This window comes from Lactuca serriola, chromosome 4 (genome assembly GCF_051521515.1).
Source record: "Lactuca serriola cultivar US96UC23 chromosome 4, Lser_US96UC23_V15, whole genome shotgun sequence".
In the NCBI taxonomy this organism is placed as follows: Eukaryota; Viridiplantae; Streptophyta; class Magnoliopsida; order Asterales; family Asteraceae; genus Lactuca; species Lactuca serriola.
In genome coordinates this window covers 249231904-249252686 of record NC_136411.1, presented here as the reverse complement: position 1 = coordinate 249252686, position 20783 = coordinate 249231904, and the positions used below count along the sequence as shown (strand labels likewise).

The 20783-nt window shown below is 39.5% G+C and overlaps 2 pseudogenes; both read right to left on the bottom strand.

The window, feature by feature from the left end:
- Positions 1–10927: 10927 nt before the first annotated feature.
- LOC145099278 (uncharacterized) lies at positions 10928–12944 on the bottom strand (annotated as a pseudogene).
- Positions 12945–13015: 71 nt separating this feature from the next.
- On the bottom strand, positions 13016–14810 carry LOC145099277 (putative aspartyl aminopeptidase; annotated as a pseudogene).
- Positions 14811–20783: the final 5973 nt, after the last annotated feature.

Genomic DNA, 20783 nt, shown 5'->3' with positions numbered 1-20783 from the left:
TTCAAACAGTGATTAGTTAATTAAACTAACATGCTTCCTAGTGTTCAGTTCGTATCAAGCAAGACTTGTAAATATAGTTAATCAAATTGGTCGTTCAATTAACCTATTGTTGATGATCATCAAACAAGACTCACACATTAACTTACTTATTTCCATGTTAATCCTAGTTGCACATTGTGACAACTCGAAACTTCTAATCCATGTAATTGATCTGTGTTTCAGCACCAAAACATGAGTTCATTGTCTTTTATTAAATCTTGTGATTTCATATGGGTGCTTTAGACTTAGTATAATTTAGATATGAGTCTTAGGGAGGGTTGGAGAGTGTTTAGTATCACAAAAATAGGGCCAAATCTCACCAAATAAGGTGTGTGCGGCCACACACTTGTATGTGCGGCCACACACCTGTGTGTACAGCCACATTCCAACCGCAAACACCCTCAACCTCACACCCAATTCAATTTATGGATGGATACCCCTCCTTCATTCATTCATTTAGATGTTCTCTTCCCCCTCTCTACTTTCTCTCTCTAAATCATCAACCAAGAACACTTGGAAGGCTTCATAATCGTGATCTACTTCATCTTCAAGCTAACTATAGTGGTAAACACTTGAATCCTAAGCTTAACACTCATTATGTTCATCATATTTATCATCCCATGAAGGTGTACGGCCGCACACCTTCATACGGGGGCAGCACACATTCAAAACTCTCAAGTATGAAGAGTATACACTTCAAAAATCAACATATGGACTCAAATGAGGAGTGTACGGCTGCACACTCCTGTGTACGGCCGCACACACCCTCTGTACGGCCACAGACTCTTGTGTGATGCCTCACACACACTCCTGGCCGCACTCCCCAGCCGCACACCCATTTTCAAGACCATACACCCACTCTAATACCCATATTTGGTCCTAAACTTGCATAAATCATTAAGTTTGGATCATAGGACACTTATTCTTAGTAATTCCAAGCCTTGAGGATGTTTTCCCATCATGTTTAGTCATGAAACACCCTAGTTCTAACTTATTTATGTGTCACCACATGAAAAATAGGGACCATAGGAGTTCAAGGCATCCGGTGACACTCGAACTCTACATTAAGCGGTGAGTTCATACCCCTACCCTTTTTTACTGTTTTCACTGTTTTCAGGGGGGAACACAAGCAAAGTATAAGAGTTTTCTTGTACTCAAAACTTATTTTCATGTGTTTTTCATATTTCATATGCTTTTAATACTGATATACACAACTGATAACCAGTAGAACATGCAGATCATGTAAACATTTATTTGTGAAATGGGTTTTATAAACTGTTATGTTTTATATATTTCACAAATGGTTTTCCATATTTTATCAGTTAAAAGCATGACATTAGAACACATGAACAATATAATTTGTACACTGTCTTGTCCTCGGTAACATTCTACATAGATACGCGAATGGAGGATTTTCATATTATTACTAGTAAATTTGTTATTCCTATATGGTTGGACACACGTCCTCGGCGAACACTCCACAGAGATACGCGAGTGGAGGACTACACCCGTAACCAGAATCTCTGGGATTTAGAGAGCGTGACTTGAGTGTATAGATCTATACGGGGCTGACTACCCCACACCTGGCTGCTAGCTACAGCCGAACCGAAATGGTTAAAGGGTGACGGAAGTCATAAGTATGTGGACTACTTATTGCCACTGGTTTAGTCCATCGTATGGTTATGGAACTCACAATTAGGATAACAGAGATTTACTTATAGTAATAACGAACAAATTAATACATCTTTCACATACGGTAACCTACATTCAGGAAAGTATGGGACTTTCCTGGGAAACCTTGTACATAACTAGGTCTATCAGGAATACATCTTTTACATATGGTAACAAACATTCAGGCAAGTATGGGACTTTCCTGGGGAAAACATTTACATAACCAGAAAAGATAACAAATCGGATAACTTTACATCTTTCACGATTGATAACACAATTAGGAAAGTATGGGACTTTCCTGGGAACACATTAGTACATAACCAGAACAGTACGTCAAACCAGATAACCTAACATTATATTTTCACAAAAAGTAAACATGTTTTCAGTGTACAACTCTACTTTACATGTTGACAAACGATAACCAACTTTATTAAGAAAATATGGGATTTTCTTGGTGTACATAACATTTCAGAAACAAAAAGGAAAACTTGAACAATTTCACAAACAAAACCCGCTTATGAACTCACCAGCGTTATGCTGATTTTCAAACCGCTTGTGTTCTCAGGTCAGAGATAGAACAGGTACTCGAAGATCCTTTTGTCAGAAGACGGAGTTTTCAGAAGACCCGTTTCATTTTGTTCTTATATATATATATATATATATATATATATATATATATATATATATATATATATATATATATATATATATATATATATATATATATTATGTATCACAACTGTACAAACTTTACTTTTGAAACAACTGTAAAACTTTTCTTATGTAATGTAATGGTTGTTTTACTTTACTTACTATGTGCATTGGATTTGATACTCAACGTGGAGTCAACCCCGGAAATGTTTCCACCTTCGGTTTTCGGGGTGTGACAGATTGGTATCAGAGCCCTTGTTTATAGTGAATAAAGTATACCAATCCTTACATGGTATAAAACTATAAACACTAAAGGGCCTAAGTGCTCTGAAATAAAAGTATCTTCAAACTATAAGTATTTTCAAAAGTATACAAGTATACTGAACTGTCGAGATCCGTAACTACAAGTAGAACAAAACATAAGTAAATGGGTGTTGTGTACTGCGGTTAAACCTGGGAAGTTATGTAGTTATATCTAGGATCAATATAGCCTGGCCAACTATATTCATTCGACACACGGACAACATGTGTTTGGGAGTAACTGTCGTATGCTGCATGCCTAAAACTTACCCTAATACCACGAACATCGAGCTAGTATAGTAGCGAATCATGAAATACTATGGGAGTATTTCTCGAACCAATCCTTTGTAGAAATCCTCGTTCACGTATAGATCCTCGATCATTCTGTTAGCGATACTTTACCTGCTTTAATAACTTTTCCTGCCTTATCGCTTATTCGGGATATATATATCTGTCATATCTCTCGATTCAATTCAGAGGACTTATCATCCTCTTATTCTTGATCTTATTAGATCAAGATGCCTCCCAGAAAGAGACCCAGCTCAAAGACCAACAACCCTCCACCACCACCTCCTCCTGAAATTAACCCCCATGGTATTTTAGGCAGCTGTTACCGCCGCAGTGGCAGCTGCTATGTCTCAATTGAACACCGGTGGTTCCGGTGGTTCAGGAGGTGGTACTCAGGATCAAGAAAACAACCAGGGAAATCGAAAAAAGGGTTCCTATAAGGATTTCATGAATGCAAAACCAACATCCTTTGATGGCACTGGAGGTGTCATTTCTCTATCTTGATGGTTCGAGAAAATTGAATCCATCTTCGAAATCTGTGCCTGTGCTGAATCCGATAAAGTCAAATTTGCAGCTTGTACCCTCAGTAATAAAGCCTTGACTTGGTGGAATAGCCGAGTCAAATCCTTGACCCTACCTGTAGCCAATGCCATGGGCTGAAACGCCATGAATGAACTCCTCCTTGCCAAATACTATCCCTGTGGTGAAATGCAGAAGCTAGAGCATGAGCTCTGGAACCTAAAGATGAAAGGTTCCGATATTTCTGCATACACTTCCCGATTCGATGATCTTGCCCTTCTCTGCCCTGGTTTGGTCACTCCTGAAAACAAAAAGATAGAGAGGTTTATATGGGGGTTAACCAATCCAACCAAAGGTCATGTCTTAGCTGCTCGCCCGGACACATATGATAGTGCTAAGACTTTAGCCCAAGCCATAATTGATCATAGTGATGATGTCGAGGAAACCACTGCCCCTGAGTCGACTAAAAGCAGTGGTGAGAAAAGAAAATTCTGGAAGAAGAAGGGTCAATCTTCCCAAGGATCCTCCAAAAGACAACAAACAATAGCAGTCCATGCTGCTACTAGCCCCGTTGCTGCTGCTTCTGTCGCGGGATCCACAACTCCAACTCCTACCAGCCAGTATGCTGGTAATCTTCCCCTCTGTGATAAGTGCAAGTATCACCACAACCCTGGTCCCTGTCGAGAACTTTCCTGTACCAATTGTGGTAAGAAGGGGCACACGGTCCGATTTTGTAAGGCTCCAACTCAATCGGTCAATCAATCTTCGGGAGCAGGCATCGGTCAAGCCTGTTACAACTGTGGTGAATCTGGGCACTTTAAAAGAAACTGCCCCAAAAAGTCTACAGCTGACAACACCGAAAGGGTCCTTGCCATGGGACGGGAGGAAGCGGTCACTGATCCCATTGTTGTCTCGGGTACGTTCCTTCTCGACAACTCATATGCTAATATTCTTTTCGATTCAGGCGCTGAGAGGAGCTTTATTAGTCATGCATTCAAACATAACCTTAAACATAATTCCCAAACTTTAACCAAAATATTTACCGTCGAGATGGCTAACGGAGAGAAGGAAAGCGCTAGCGAGGTGTTCGTAGGTTGTACCCTTACTCTGAACGACCATTCGTTTCCTATCGATCTTATGCCAGTATCCATAAAGAGCTTTGATGTCATAATTGGCATGGATTGGTTGAGTCCCAATCATGCGGATATCCTTTGTTTCAAAATAGCCATCCGTCTCTACCTTCCTTCAGGTCAAACTCTCGTAATCTATGGCGATAAACTCAGTTCCAACCTTCGTAACATTTCCTGCATCAAAGCTCAGAAACTCCTACGAAAGGAGTGTATTGCATTCTTGGCTCATGTAATCAATGAATAATAGGAAGTTAAAGACCTCGCGAGCGTCCCCGAAGTCTGTAACTTTCCTGAGGTGTTTCCCGAAGAGCTTCCAGGAATTCCTCCCAAGCGTCAAGTTGAGTTCCGTATTGACCTAATTCCTGGAGCTACTCCTGTAGCGAAGTCTCCGTATCGCTTAGCTCCAGCAGAAATGTAGGAGTTATCTAGTCAACTCAATGAGTTGCTCAAGAAAGGATTCATTAGACCGAGTTCCTCGCTCTGGGGAGCTCCGATACTGTTTGTCAAGAAGAAAGATGGATCCTTTCGAATGTGTATCGATTATTGCGAGCTGAACAAGTTAATTGTTAACAACCGATATCCTCTTCCGCGAATAGATGACCTCTTCGATCAACTTCAGGGAGCCAGTTACTTCTCCAAGATAGACCTTCGATCAGGGTACCATCAGCTACGAGTTCATGAGAGTGATATTTCTAAAACAGCTTTCAGGACTCGATATGAACACTACGAGTTCGTAGTGATGCCCTTTGGTCTAACCAACGCACCGGCAGTGTTTATAGACCTGATGAACCGGGTGTGTCGTCCTTATCTGGACAAGTTTGTCATTGTGTTCATTGATGACATACTCGTCTATTCCCGAAGCGAAGAAGACCACAAACAACGCTTGAGTCTAGTGTTGGAGACCCTACGATCCGAGAAGTTATACGCAAAATTTTCCAAATGCAATTTCTGTATTCAGAAGGTAACTTTCCTCGGTCACGTGGTAAGCAAGGAAGGTATCCATGTAGATCCTTCCAAGATAAAGGCGATAGAGAATTGGTCAACACTGAAGACACCCACAGAAATCTGGCAATTCATGGGCCTCGCTGGCTATTATCGAAGATTCATCCAGAACTTTTTCAGAATCGCCAAACCTCTAACCACTCCAACACAGAAAGGTGTACCCTTTTGTTGGAGTGATAAGCAAGAAACCGCGTTCCAAACGCTGAAAAGAGCTTTGTGCAGCGCGCCTGTTCTATCCCTACCTGAAGGGACATAAGATTTCGTTGTCTACTGCGATGCATCTAATCAAGGCTAAGGCTGTGTGCTTATTCAAAGGGGAAAAGTAATCGCCTATGCTTCTAGACAGTTGAAAACGCACGAGGTCAACTATACCACACATGACTTGGAGCTAGGAGCCATGGTTTTTGTGTTGATGATTTGGAGACATTATCTCTACGGAACCAAGTGCACGATCTTCACCAATCACAAGAGCGTGCAACACATCTTTGACCAGAAGGACTTGAACATGAGACATCGGTGATGGGTAGAACTAGTCAGTGATTATGAGTGTGAAATCCATTACCATCCCGACAAGGCCAATGTGGTAGCAGATGCCCTAAGCCGAAAGGAGAGTGCAGGCCGTAAAGTGAAGAACCAGACGATGATCATCCATTCCAATTTACCCATATAAATCCGAGGAGCCCAATTAGAAGCCCTCAAACCCGAGAATATGTTGACCGAAGCCTTAAGAGGAATGGAAAAGAAACTTGAGATCAGAGGTGATGGAGTCCATTGTTTCACGGATCGAATCTGGATTCCCAAATTCGGAGGATTCAGGGAGATAGTCATGGAGGAAGCACACAGAACCAAATACTTTGTTCACCCGGGCTCTGACAAGAAGTACTTAGATCTCAAGAAACAATACTGGTGGCCAAGTATGAAGGCTGATATAGCTACATTTGTGGGCAACTGTCTAACATGCGCCAAAGTAAAACTTGAACACTAGAAACCATCGGGTCTACTCCAGCATCCCGAGATACTCGAATGGAAATGGGAGATGATCACCATGGATTTCATCATCAAACTACCCAAGTGCTCGAGTGGGTACGATACCATTTGGGTGATTGTCGATCATTTGACAAAGTCCGCTCACTTCATTCCGATCAAAGAATCATACAAGCTGGAAAGACTCGCGCGAATCTACATCCAAGAGGTAATCCGACTGCACGGTGTACCTGCGTCCATTATCTCTGATCGAGATAGCAGGTTTACCTCCCGATTTTGGCAGTCTCTTCAGAAAGCTCTTGGAACCAAACTAGATATGAGCACAACGTATCATCCTCAGACCGATGGACAAAGTGAGAGAACAATCCAAACCCTGGAGGACATGCTTAGGGCATGTGTCATTGACTTTGGAAAGTCGTGGGACACACATCTACCTTAAATCGAATTTTCGTACAACAACAGTTACCACACCAGCATTAGGGCTGCCCCGTTCGAAGCCCTATACGGTCGCAAGTGCAGATCCCCTCTGTGTTGGGCCGAGGTGGGGGATACAAAGTTAGCCAAAAGTCGAGTCCCGAACTGTGCTCTCACTGGTCTTGAAATCATCCGTGAAACCACCGAAAAGATCATCCAAATTCGAGAACGACTAAAAGCTTCACGTGATCGTCAAAAGAGTTATGCAGATAACCGTCGGAAAACCCTAGAATTCCAAGTTGGAGACCATGTCCTGTTGAAGGTCTCGCCCTGGAAAGGTATGGTACGCTTTGGAAAGCGTGGGAAACTTAACCCTAGGTACATTGGACCCTTTGAGATCCTCGCCAGGATCGGTCCGGTAGCCTATAAACTTTGTTTACCCCATGAGCTCAGTAACATCCATCCTGTCTTCCATGTTTCAAATCTCTCGAAGTGCCTATCTGATGAAACCCTTGTGATTCCTTTAGACGAGATTGAGATCAATAAAAACCTCAACTTTGTGGAGGAACCGATCAAAATCATGGATCGAGAAGTCAAACGTAGAAAACAAAGCTGCATTCCGTTAGTGAAGGTCCGCTGGAATGCCAAGCGGGGACCGGAGTTCACTTGGGAGCGTGAAGAATCGATGAAACAAAAGTACCTGCATCTCTTTCCAGATCCATGATTTGTATCTTGACTTGTATCTTAATTTTGAATTTCGGGACGAAATTCCCTCTAACAGGGGGATAATGTGACAACCCGAAACTTCTAACCCATGTAATTGATCTGTGTTTCAGCACCAAAACTTGAGTTCGTTGTCTTTTATTAAATCTTGTGATTTCATATGGGTGCTTTAGACTTAGTATAATTTAGATATGACTCTTAGGGAGGGTTGGAGAGTGTTTAGTATCACAAAAATAGGGCCAAATCTCACCAAATAAGGTGTGTGCGGCCACACACTTGTATGTGCGGCCACACACCTGTGTGTACAGCCACATTCCAACCGCAAACACCCTCAACCTCACACCCAATTCAATTTATGGATGGATACCCCCCCCCTTTCATTCATTCATTTAGATGTTCTCTTCCCTCTCTCTACTTTCTCTCTCTAAATCATCAACCAAGAACACTTGGAAGGCTTCATAATCGTGATCTACTTCATCTTCAAGCTAAGTATAGTGGTAAAACCTTGAATCCTAAGCTTAACACTCATTATGTTCATCATATTTATCATCCCATGAAGGTGTACGGCCGCACACCTTCATATGGGGGCAGCACACATTCAAACCTCCCAAGTATGAAGAGTATACACTTTAAAAATCAACATATGGACTCAAATGAGGAGTGTACGGCCGCACACTCCTGTGTACGGCCACACACACCCTCTGTATGGCCACACACTCTTGTGTGATGCCTCACACACAGTCCTAGCCGCACACCCATTTTCAAGACCATACACCCACTCTAATACCCATATTTAGTCCTAAACTTGCATAAATCATTAAGTTTGGATCATAGGATACTTATTCTTAGTAATTCCAAGCCTTGAGGATGTTTTCCCATCATGTTTAGTCATGAAACACCCTAGTTCTAACTTATTTATGTTTCACCACATGAAAAATAGGGACCATAGGAGTTCAAGGCATCCGGTGACACTCGAACTCTACATTAAGCGGTGAGTTCATACCCCTACCCTTTTTCACTGTTTTCAGGGGGGAACACAAGCAAAGTATAAGAGTTTTCTTGTACTCAAAACTTATTTTCATGTGTTTTTCATATTTCATATGCTTTTAATACTGATATACACAACTGATAACCAGTAGAACATGCAGATCATGTAAACATTTATTTGTGAAATGGGTTTTATAAACTGTTATGTTTTATATATTTCACAAATGGTTTTCCATATTTTATCAGTTAAAAGCATGACATTAGAACACATGAACAATACAATTTGTACACTGTCTTGTCCTCGGTAACATTCTACATAGATACGCGAATGGAGGATTTTCATATTATTACTAGTAAATTTGTTATTCCTATATGGTTGGACACACGTCCTCGGCGAACACTCCACAGAGATACGCGAGTGGAGGACTACACCCGTAACCAGAATCTCTGGGATTTAGAGAGCGTGACTTGAGTGTATAGATCTATACGGGGCTGACTACCCCACACCTGGCTGCTAGCTACAGCCGAACCGAAATGGTTAAAGGGTGACGGAAGTCATAAGTATGTGGACTACTTATTGCCACTGGTTTAGTCCATCGTATGGTTATGGAACTCACAATTAGGATAACAGAGATTTACTTATAGTAATAACGAACAAATTAATACATCTTTCACATACGGTAACCTACATTCAGGAAAGTATGGGACTTTCCTGGGAAACCTTGTACATAACTAGGTCTATCAGGAATACATCTTTTACATATGGTAACAAACATTCAGGCAAGTATGGGACTTTCCTGGGGAAAACATTTACATAACCAGAAAAGATAACAAATCGGATAACTTTACATCTTTCACGATTGATAACACAATTAGGAAAGTATGGGACTTTCCTGGGAACACATTAGTACATAACCAGAACAGTACGTCAAACCAGATAACCTAACATTATATTTTCACAAAAAGTAAACATGTTTTCAGTGTACAACTCTACTTTACATGTTGACAAACGATAACCAACTTTATTAAGAAAATATGGGATTTTCTTGGTGTACATAACATTTCAGAAACAAAAAGGAAAACTTGAACAATTTCACAAACAAAACCCGCTTATGAACTCACCAGCGTTATGCTGATTTTCAAACCGCTTGTGTTCTCAGGTCAGAGATAGAACAGGTACTCAAAGATCCTTTGGTCAGAAGACGGAGTTTTCAGAAGACCCGATTGATTTTGTTCTTATATATATTATGTATCATAACTGTACAAACGTTACTTTTGAAACAACTGTAAAACTTTTCTTATGTAATGTAATGGTTGTTTTACTTTACTTACCACTACTAGAAAAACAACCTTTTACGATGCTCATTGCGCGTCGTAAAAGGCTCAGACGACGCGCAAATGCGCGTCAAGGAAGGCCCTGTCATAAAGAGAGACGACGGGCTTTTGCGCGCCGTCTATAGACGACGCGCATTTACGATGCACAATTACGACACGCGTTTACGACACGCAATGCGTATCAAGGAAGGCCCTGTCATAAAGGAAGACGACTCGCATTCGCGTGTCGTAACCTTACGACGCGCGTGTTAATGACACGCAATGCGTATCAAGAAAGCCCATGTCAAGAAAGGCCATGTCATAAATGAAGATGACACACATTTTTGCGTATCGTAAATTTAAATGTTTAAAAAAAATTATATATTTTTTAATTTTTAAATTAAATTTGCATTTAATTTCTCATAATAGAAATAAAATACTTTTTTGATAGATTTACTAATTTTCAAATTAAATAACACATTAAAAGTCTCATAATACAAAATAAAATACCATAAACAATAAAGATAATTCATTGCACTAAGGACCATGTTAACAAAAGAATATAACATTATATACCATAAGTACCCTCAAGTAATCAATCTCTTACAATGTTACTAAAAATACCCTCAAGTAATCAATGTCTTACAAAGTTAAGAGACTAAGTTGGTATGTAATATGGCACTAAGAAGCCCAATAATTGTTTGTGTTTTTCCTGTTCCTGGTGGATCCTACATGGACAAAAGGTAAGAATTAACATTTTCAAAGTATAATGCCTCAATAAGGAAATCAATGGTAAAAGGCAAATCTGAATAAGAACAAACTTTATACATATATACATGGAAGTATTGTAGTACACAATAACAACAACAAATACCAAATTACCCTTTTCTTACATTTTCTTATGGTCACCTCCAAAAGTGAGAATTTGATAAAAGATTTAGGTCACACATTGTCTCATCAAGCTCTGTATCCAAAAGTGAGAATTTGATAAAAGATTTAAAAAGTGGGAAAATATCAAGAATATAGAGGATAAGTTCGCATGTCTGGTCATCACAAGTTTCTAGAACCTTCTGGACAACGTAATTTCCAAAAGGATATTTCATCATTGCCTATAGTTTTGTTTTGCATTACAACAAACTTAGTTACCAAAAAGACAATTAATGTGTTTTTTATTTTTACAAAAAAAAAAAAAAAAAAAAAAAAGAGAGTTGCTGACCTGTAATGGCTCATTTTCATCAGTGGAACCAAGCATTTCGTTTACAAGAAGTTGGCGTTCATCTGGGCTTCCATAAGTTAAGCATTTCTCAACAACATTTGAAGCAAACTTTTGCAGACTCATCTTCACTGTTTCTCCTGCAATCTTGTTGATGATAGCTGATCGCTCATGGCGTTTACCATGTTGTAGGACATGCTAATTATAATCAAACAATAATATTATATCAATTAATTCAATCTCAAATCACAAATAAAAACATATATATATATATATATATATATATATATATATATATATTCAAAAGGTGAGTGAGTGAGTACCTGAATAACATAATTTCCATATTGGTCTTGTGCTAGAGTACAAACCGAGTTCATGATTTCATCCATTACAGCTTGTGTATTTCGATCATCACAGTGCTCCAATACCCTCTGTTCATTTCACATATAAGAAGAAGGAGAAAAAAATAGATAATGAAAGTTATTATTTTTTTTAAAAATATATGTTTTACCTAAATGACTCGACATCCATAAGGATGTGATGAAAGAGAAACAACTTGTCTAAAGAAAGAAGAAACTATAAACTGAACACGATCTTGAGGCACACATTCAATACATTTCTGGATTACATGATTACCATTCTGATCACGAACACATTTCATGATTGAAGCATCAAGCTCAGCCACCATTTCTGTCTGTTGATCTACTTCAACAACCTCTAATGCCTGAGTATAAATCCATGTTATGAATTATTCATCAATATGGGATGACTGATCTTTAAGAAAGATTATGTGCTTTTTGACAAATAAAAAAAATCTACCTTCTGAATAACTCTGCAACCATACATTTGAAGGCTAAGAGGCAAAACATGACCGATGAGTTGACCAGCTAACTCCCTTCTTTGACTTTTGGTCCCATGCTCAAAGAATTGAAAGTGTATGTACAAAATGTTTAAGTATACAACACTGTGAAAGAATTAGACATGAAAGGATAATGAATGTACCTTTTGTATGAGATAATTTCCAAACACATCAGTCATCAAACTACGTGCATGAGGGACAATTTCGGGAAATATTATATTCTTTTCTTCAACTGTGGCCGATTCAAGCTTCTGCTGAATAAACCTGCTTCCATATTGATCGGTACTATAACATAAAAGGGAAAAAAAGAAAAAGAACAGAGTCAATGACGCATAAGTCATAACTGAATATGAATGGATAAGAGTAAGGCTTAGTTTGCATACCTAAACTCAATCACATGATCAACAACATCAGAGAGTTGAAAAGACTTGTTTTTGTTGTTCTTGAGCTCATCCAACAGTGAAGAAACATATCTTCTATCTAAGCTCATATCACCTTCCGGATTCCATGATCCAGAAACTCCACCCACTGAATTTCTAAAAGCAGGAGCAAATTGTTGTGACAACTGTCTGGATCCAACTGATGAACGTGTAGAATTTTCAAGTAAGTTTCCTTGATATGGAATGCCATGATTATATGTGGGATTCCCATATAGATGATTTAAGCTTCCAGATCTTCCAAAAAGTGGTGAACTGTATTGTTGGTTATGTTCAGCAAGCAGTGCTTCAAGATACACTTTTTGAAGAGCCTGCATATCTTCATGGCCATGTGAAACAACAAAATTATTACATCCCAAAGGAAGATTAGCTGAGTGTTTGTTGACCATGCATTGACCATGCCGTGAACCCATGATTGGTGAATGAAAGTTAGATATAGGTGGGTAGTTACATCGCCTCGAAAATTGCCCTTTTCCAGCTGTGTTTAAAGCTGAAGCGGAAAATACAAATTAAAGAATGTAAACAGTAATTAAAGGATTAAGTTTATGGATTTATAAAGTCTAACAAATTACCTGAAGCAAGGTGATTAATCGGAGCAGAGTATCTAGCAGGAATCTGACTAGATAAATCCATAAAGTTATCGACTTGATTACATACTCTGGAACTTTTAAATTTGCAAATTCATACACACTACTAGAAAAACAGCCTTTTACGACGCTCATTGCTATCACTGGTTTCACTACGCTCATTACAACCTTCTTAAACCGAAAAACAAAAAAAGATTTTAAACCAAAAAACATATCTTTTGAATGTCATAATATTTGTTACGAGATTGTATTTGTGTCCATACATTACTTGTAAACGTAAATGTGAAACTCATTAAGCTATTCTGTCTAGATTAAGTCAGAAAGAAACATCCCCTGTTAGTCTTACCTTTAAAGAGCAGAAAGACATACAAAGATTGTCAAGTCTTCCAGAGAATACAAACTCCTGCATTGCACCAGCAACTATACTTGGTTGAGTGTCACATGCTTGCAACTCAAAATCACAAATCTCATCTGGTCTACACCCTGCCTTATCTACAAGAATCTACCAAAACAAAAACCAACAATCACTACACTACATATATATAAAACATTGATACAAATTTAAATAAATAAATACCTGCAGAAGAAGAGAATGATGCTTCTGGATACTAGAACTGTTTAGACTTTCATTAGGCTTCCCATCAGGGCCATTTTCAGCAGCTTTTTTATTGAGTTCAGCCTGACAAAACCTCCAAAACTTAGTGGTAAAAAGGTGAAATTTTAATGTTATATTTAAATAGAGTGATAAGATATTATTACCTTAACTGCAGTTGCTAACACAGGAGCAAGATGAGTTTGTGCATTCACTTTAAATCCATCATTAACGCCTCGATCCAAGTGAATTGCTAGGGTTGGAATTCGCATTACAGGCTCTTCAATTCTAACAAGTTTGTGTGAGTAAGATACAGAATCGCCTTTTCCTTCTTTGATAATCATTCTTCTAGCAATAGTTAAATCACGATCAAACCATGTATGCCATAAGCCACCTCCATAAGTCTGAACACCAACTTCCAAATAACCACCTTTTGATACCTAATTAAGATATATCATATCATATCAGTTCAATCCCCATAGAAGATCCATAACTTTTGTAAAAATCAAAGAAAGGTTACCTTTGAAACAGGCTTCAATTTAAGACAAGCACTGTCAGTATGAGCACCAACTATGTGGAACCCATTTCCAGCAATGTATCTAAAAAACAAGATGAACATTAACAACCATCACAGTGTCAGCATATATGAAAAAAAATCAACACATACTTCTTTCCAATGGCAAACGCAACAATAGTGGAGTAATTTCTGATGAAGAAGTATTTCTTTCTAGGCTGTAAATTCCAATCCCCTTTTTCAAAAATTTGCTCATATCATGCAACTTTTGGTCGCCTCTTCGCTTCGTCTATAAATCAACACAACAAACCAAACAAATCACAAATCAACAGCAAATATTCATTAGCAAACACAAAAACAAAAAAAGTCGAAAATACAAATTAGGTTAAGAGGAGAGGTCATCATTCCAAAAACAGATGGAGAAGAAGAGGATAATCTTCGTACCTGATTTAGGGAATAAAAGAATTTTAAGAGATTGAATGTAAGAGAAAGAAATCTAGGGCATATACATGAAGAAGAAGAGAAAAATCTTCGAACCTGATGCCTCCTCCGCTTTTGCTTTCCGTCTCTTGATGTTTCCGATCATACCTTGAACCTCTGCCTTTCGATCCCAAATCTAACTTGTAACCATCGATTTCTGATCTTCAACCTCTAATTCGAGTCATATAGTTTTGAATCCCAGAAAATTTACCTTGGTACCTCTTATTTTTTATGAAAGAGGAGACCCAAATCTGAGAGGAAAATGAGGAGTCAATAATTAGGGCAAGAGGGATAGAAGAAAAAAAGGAAGGCGGGGTTTTTAATCTTTTAGGATTTCATTTTCCCCCCTGGTTATTAAAGGATGGAACGTGCGTTCAAATTAAATTTATAAAGCGACATCCTTAGACGATACACATCTTATTATAGGTTCCCTCTGTGTTTTTTTTTGGACACTAATTTAAGGGCACGTAATAATACGCGACCTAAATTCTTAAATTTTTTGAAGAGATGACACTTCTTTAATGTCACTCTCTTTTGCGTAACATAAATCAATGAGCATCGTCGTTTGCGCGTCGTAAAAGGGTCTTTTTCTTGTAGTGTACTATGTGCATTGGATTTGATACTCAACGTGGAGTCAACCCCGGAAATGTTTCCGCCTTCGGTTTTCGGGGTGTGACACACATTCGTTATTCCAAGACTTATAATCTCGATGGTCATCAAAATCATAAGAGACAAGCAATCAAGCAGATGTTCATACAACTCAATTTACTTAATTAACAGCAAATAATTATCATTAAGACATGAGGATCTTTTAACAAGCTTTGCAAGATAAATTAAACATAGATAAACAATTCAATATAGCAATTAGACTAATAATCAAAGCTTCATTCAATCATAAACGCAAAGTAAAAGGTTTTTACACCTAAATCAGAAACTAAACACATAATAGTAACACAATGGAATGCTAAGCATGGTCACGTTAACAACCCATATGATTACCGACATGTATCCGCTCTCCAATCCTTCCGATCTCCGCTCCCGTTAGCTTAACGGCCTTCCGGCCACCTTCTAGACCCTCAGAATGGCTTAACAAAAGTTTAATATCGACTAAATTAAGTTGGAAGTCAAATTCTCCTTCTGGTTAGCTGATAATCGACTTTTATAACCCTTGTAAATGACTTACGTACGCTGGGCGTAAGTCGGATTACGCTGGGCGTAGTGAAGATTTATACGCGATTGAAGTTATCTGATGCCAGCCATTACGCGGAGTGTAATCATATACTACGTTGAACGTAACTTGAATTTGGTCATTACACTTAGCGTGTGTGCAACTTACGCGGGGCGTAAATGGCTCCTCCAGCATTTTTCCTTTCTTTTAGCTTCTAAGCCCGATTTCTGCTTCAGTCTTTTCTTTTGTGCTTTATCGTCAACGAATAGCTGCAAAACATAATTTAAAGCATTATAAGTACTTTTTAGTTCTAAAAGAGAATAATAAAGGCCAAAATATTAAGATATAATGCATAAATATATACACATAAAAATACACATATCAAAATACCCTACACTTAGCCTTTGCTTGCCCCAAGCAAATTTACATTTATTTTACCAATATCGTACTAAACAATCCATTTAAAAGTCAACCATTATGTCAAGACCGCAACGCATGCATTTGTGTCTAAAATTTTCCTAAAGTACCCCCCCATACTTTAAATACTCACAATCTTCATCAACATGTAACAGCCCAAATTTCCAGGTATCTTTTATGCTTATGATTTTGGTGTTTTGTGAGGAGACTCGGCGAGTTGGAGCTCAGACTCGCCGAGTAGGATCGTGGTTCTGGACGCGGGTTCGCGCCTGGACTCGGCGAGTCCGAAGTATGGACTCGGCGAGTCCGCGCTGTTTAATGAAACCCTAATTTCTCGGGTTTGGGACCTATTTAAAGGGCCTTAAGGCCGTCATTTGTGCTCACCAGTCCCCTGAGTGAAACCCTAGCGAGTTTGAGTGTTTGGAGCATAGCAAGAAGCCATTGTTGATTTTGGAGGTGTAATCTTGCAAGGGAAAGGAAGCAATAGCTAAGGAGAATCAAGAGGAGCCACTTCCTGAAGATTTGAGGGCCAGAACATCACATTTGAGGTACTACCTTCGAGCTATTCTCTGTTATGTTGGTGTTTATGTTGATTTAGGGCTTATTGAGCCCTTTTGTGGTTAGATCTAGTGCTTCCTTGGTCCCTTAAGCGATTTAGGTTCTAGATCTAGACCCTTGGAGGTCCAGAGTGTCCCTTTGCCCAAGCTTTTTATGAACCCATGGGGGTTTTGGATTGGGGTCCTTGTGTTTGAGGTCAAAACACCATTTGTGAGTCAAGGAGTGTGTTATGAGCACCAAGTATTGGACTTTACGTGATGAATATGCTTAGTAGGGCCAGATCTATGAGTTGTTGGAACGGATCTGACCTCAAAAGCAAGTTTGAGTTGATGCATGGCATGGACTCGCCGAGTCTGAAGAACAGACTCGACGAGTAGCTTGAAGATTGCCCTTAACCACTCAGCGACTGGTCCTGCCGAGTTATAGGTTAACTCAGTGAGTCAGGGAGAGTTGGTGAGGGTTGACAGGTGGACTGAGTCGAGCTGGGACTCGCCGAGTTGTTCTTGAGACTCGGCGAGTTGAGTCGGGGTGGCCCCGCGATTCTTACCAGGTGGAACTCGTCGAGTCAGGGAAGTACTCGATGTGACAGAGAGGGAATCCTAGAGAGTTGGGGAAAACGTCTAGACTCGCCGAGTCGCCCTAGTGCACTCGCCGAGTCCGGTCAAAGTTGACCATTGACCGTTGACCAGAGTTGACCAGTGTTGACTTGATAGGGGTAGTCAACCCTAGTTGAGAAAGTGTTAATTAGAGGTATATTGTGTTATAGGAGGAGTATAGCTCGGAGGATCGAGCACGAGTGATTTCCAGGACCTTGCTAGTTATCGAGATACGTGAGGTGAGTCTTCTCACTATACCTTACCTTAAGTAGGTAACAAGAGTTATGTGATAGAGTATTTGTATGCTATGTGTGTTATGTGTTGTACTGCATTATTTCTATGTGATTTATGTTGTGCATGCTTACAGAGTTAGAACCTGAGGGTTCACAGAGTTTGGGTGCACGGACCCACAGAGTTATAGCCTCGAGTGGCTAATATGTGTTTATGTGTTATTTTGGGGAACTCACTAAGCTTCGTGCTTACAGTGTTAGTGTTGTTGTTTCAGGTACTAGCGATGACCGTGGGAAGGCGCCGGCTTGATCTGTACACACGCATGGGATTTTGATATATATATATGATCTTGGGATTTTGTATGATGTGAATTGAGATTTGAAACCTAATGTTTTATGGAAAATTAGATGAGAAATGTTTTTATATTTGTGAAAAAATATTTTGAAAATTTTCAGTGTTACAAAACACTTGCCCACTTTTTCCGAACAATGCTCATTTTATGCAACCCTCCGAATCCATCCGCAGAAAACCTCCTAACCTCAAGGTATTTTTAGTTGAGAAACCTAAGCATACATAATCTAGAATTACAATTTATAATACCACTATGGAGCTTTTTTAAATTCTTCACTTCCTTGATAATTTGATCTTTGATTTCTTTGAATTCACCACCTTATTTGATTTGATTTCTGGTATTTTCAACTTTTTGAACTCTTGGAATTTTGATCTTTTGATCTTCACTTTATTTGCTCCAAAATTCTTCAAACTTTTCTTGCAATTCTCTCTTTTTTTTTTTTTTACATGTACCTCACTTTTCTTCACTCAAAACCTACATGCTTAAGCAGAGGCGCTCAACCTCAACCTTTATTGGTTAATGATAATAATTTTCCTGGATACATTTCAGGTTTAGGCTGCTAAATATTTTGCATCCCTCAAACCAAGCGGGTTTATGTTTTTGTTCCATGATTTCACTAAAATAAGGGAGGCCACAAATGCACTATAACGTGTATTGGCTCAACTGAACATTTGAGTTCTCATCGGATCATCTTATACAATATTAGCAAAAAATTGAAATTATCACTAGATTTTTCTAAATTAAACTATTATTTCAAGTTTTTAAATTTTTAAATTTTTAAATTTTCTAAATCTAGCAATTTCCAAACTATTATTTCATTTTTTATTTCAATTTTAATTTACTTTTACCGACCCCATACCCCACACTTATTTCATACAATGCCCTCATTGTATGCTAAAAGGAATTAAGAACATAAAAAGAGAGAAAAAGAAACAGGCTCCCCTGGGTAGTTGTGGCAAGATCGAATGGGAATGCTACAAGTTGCTTCAAATATTGCTGAAAGACTAAAAAACGGAACTGCTGCTACTGAATTTGCTGATAAAATCAAGACTGCCAACTTAAAAAATGTGGTGCAAAAGATTGCAAACAAATGCAATGTATAGTAACCATGACGTGGGAAAGTGTCGACCACATCGTCTCGTCAAGAATGACATCCTCTTCTCGCGATGAAAAATCCCCCACAACATAGGAAAGTGTCAACCATGTTGTGGTAGCCAATATGATAATTCTTCCTCGCGTCAAAATAAAACTCTATGGTGTGGGAATAGCTCATCGATATCACAAGAGTCAAAATATCGCAAAAATGCCAATCTTCTCACGAAATCAATATGCACCCCACACTTATGACAAATGGTGGGTCTTGACTATAATCTTCGAACTCTCACACGGCTCTTTCTAGCAACAGTCGGACCTAACTACTGAACTTACTGCTAGCTTTCTAAGAGCGAAAATTCTGCAGAAATCTAAACAACCAAAGAGCATCAACATGGAAAACAAAAGTAAAACAAACTAAATTAAACTTTAATTACATACCAAACAAAAATACTAATACTAAACTAAAAATAACAAAAATAAAAAAAATAATAATAAAATGGATAACTAAATCACTCATCATCTCCGTCATCATGTTGCTGTGTCCCAGAAGTACCGGCCCCATCATGTTGTGGCTGGAATGGTGGAGGGAAAGGAATCGAGTACTAAAACCCCTAGTGGGCAAAGAATGCGGTCAACGCATCCCCATACCACTAATGTTCTCTCTCCACGTGTGCAACATACTCCCCAAGGTTCTGCACCCCCATGTCAATACGGTCAATGCGCTGAGCTAAGTAACGCATATCAATCTCCGGCTCAGGTCCCTGCTGCGCTCCCCGAGAAGCAGGTCTATGTCGCTAGACTCGTCTCGCCTGTGGCTCAACTGCACCCTCCTCGTCCGCCACGTCATCCGGTCGTACCCGCAAGACTCCATCTCCGCCCCGCTCAAGTACACGCATCAACTCTAATAACTGAAGGCTCGTCGGCCTCAGATCATGCAACACCATCGATCTCGTGATCTCACGCGTCAACAACTGATATGATCGAGCTAATCGCGTGATAAAATGCCCTTCGCAAATCGGGCTATCCTCCCGAAGTCCCCTGGCCCTCCTACCCAGATACGCGGCTAAAGCAAATGGAAGGTTCAGGTGCGTCCCTGGAGTAACAAGTGCCCATAGGAAATACAAGACTGTCGAAGGCACTCTCTCACTGTTCTTATGGTGCGTGAGTGATATGGAAATCAAACGGTGTGGCAGTCTGTATGTAGTAGACCGACTCATCCTCCCCCGTGCAGTAGATGGTGTATATACTCCCCCTGTAATCTAGGCCCAAAAAGTGTTTTCGTTATAGTCATCTGGCCGGTCCGTGAGACAATCAGCAAGGAATGCCGGGAAGTGGACACTCCTCGCCTCATCTGTTGTGTATATACCCACTCGAGTCGCAAGCTCTATGACACTGCACTCCCGGCTCACACCCCCCAGTCTGAAGGAAAAAGTTGTCCTATCATTGGGTGCCTTCCTAGGGTAATAGGAAACTGTAGCGTAAAACTCCAGCAAAAAATTCCCGATAAACAGGCTCCTGGATCCTAAACAATCGTGCCCATCCCTGACATATGAGCAACTGCACTCTACTCGCGTCCGAATGCGTGTATTGCAAAAAATCTTGGATCAGCGCAGCAAGTCCAGTCTGGGTCGCCAATTCCCAGTCAAATGAAGGTGCTATGTC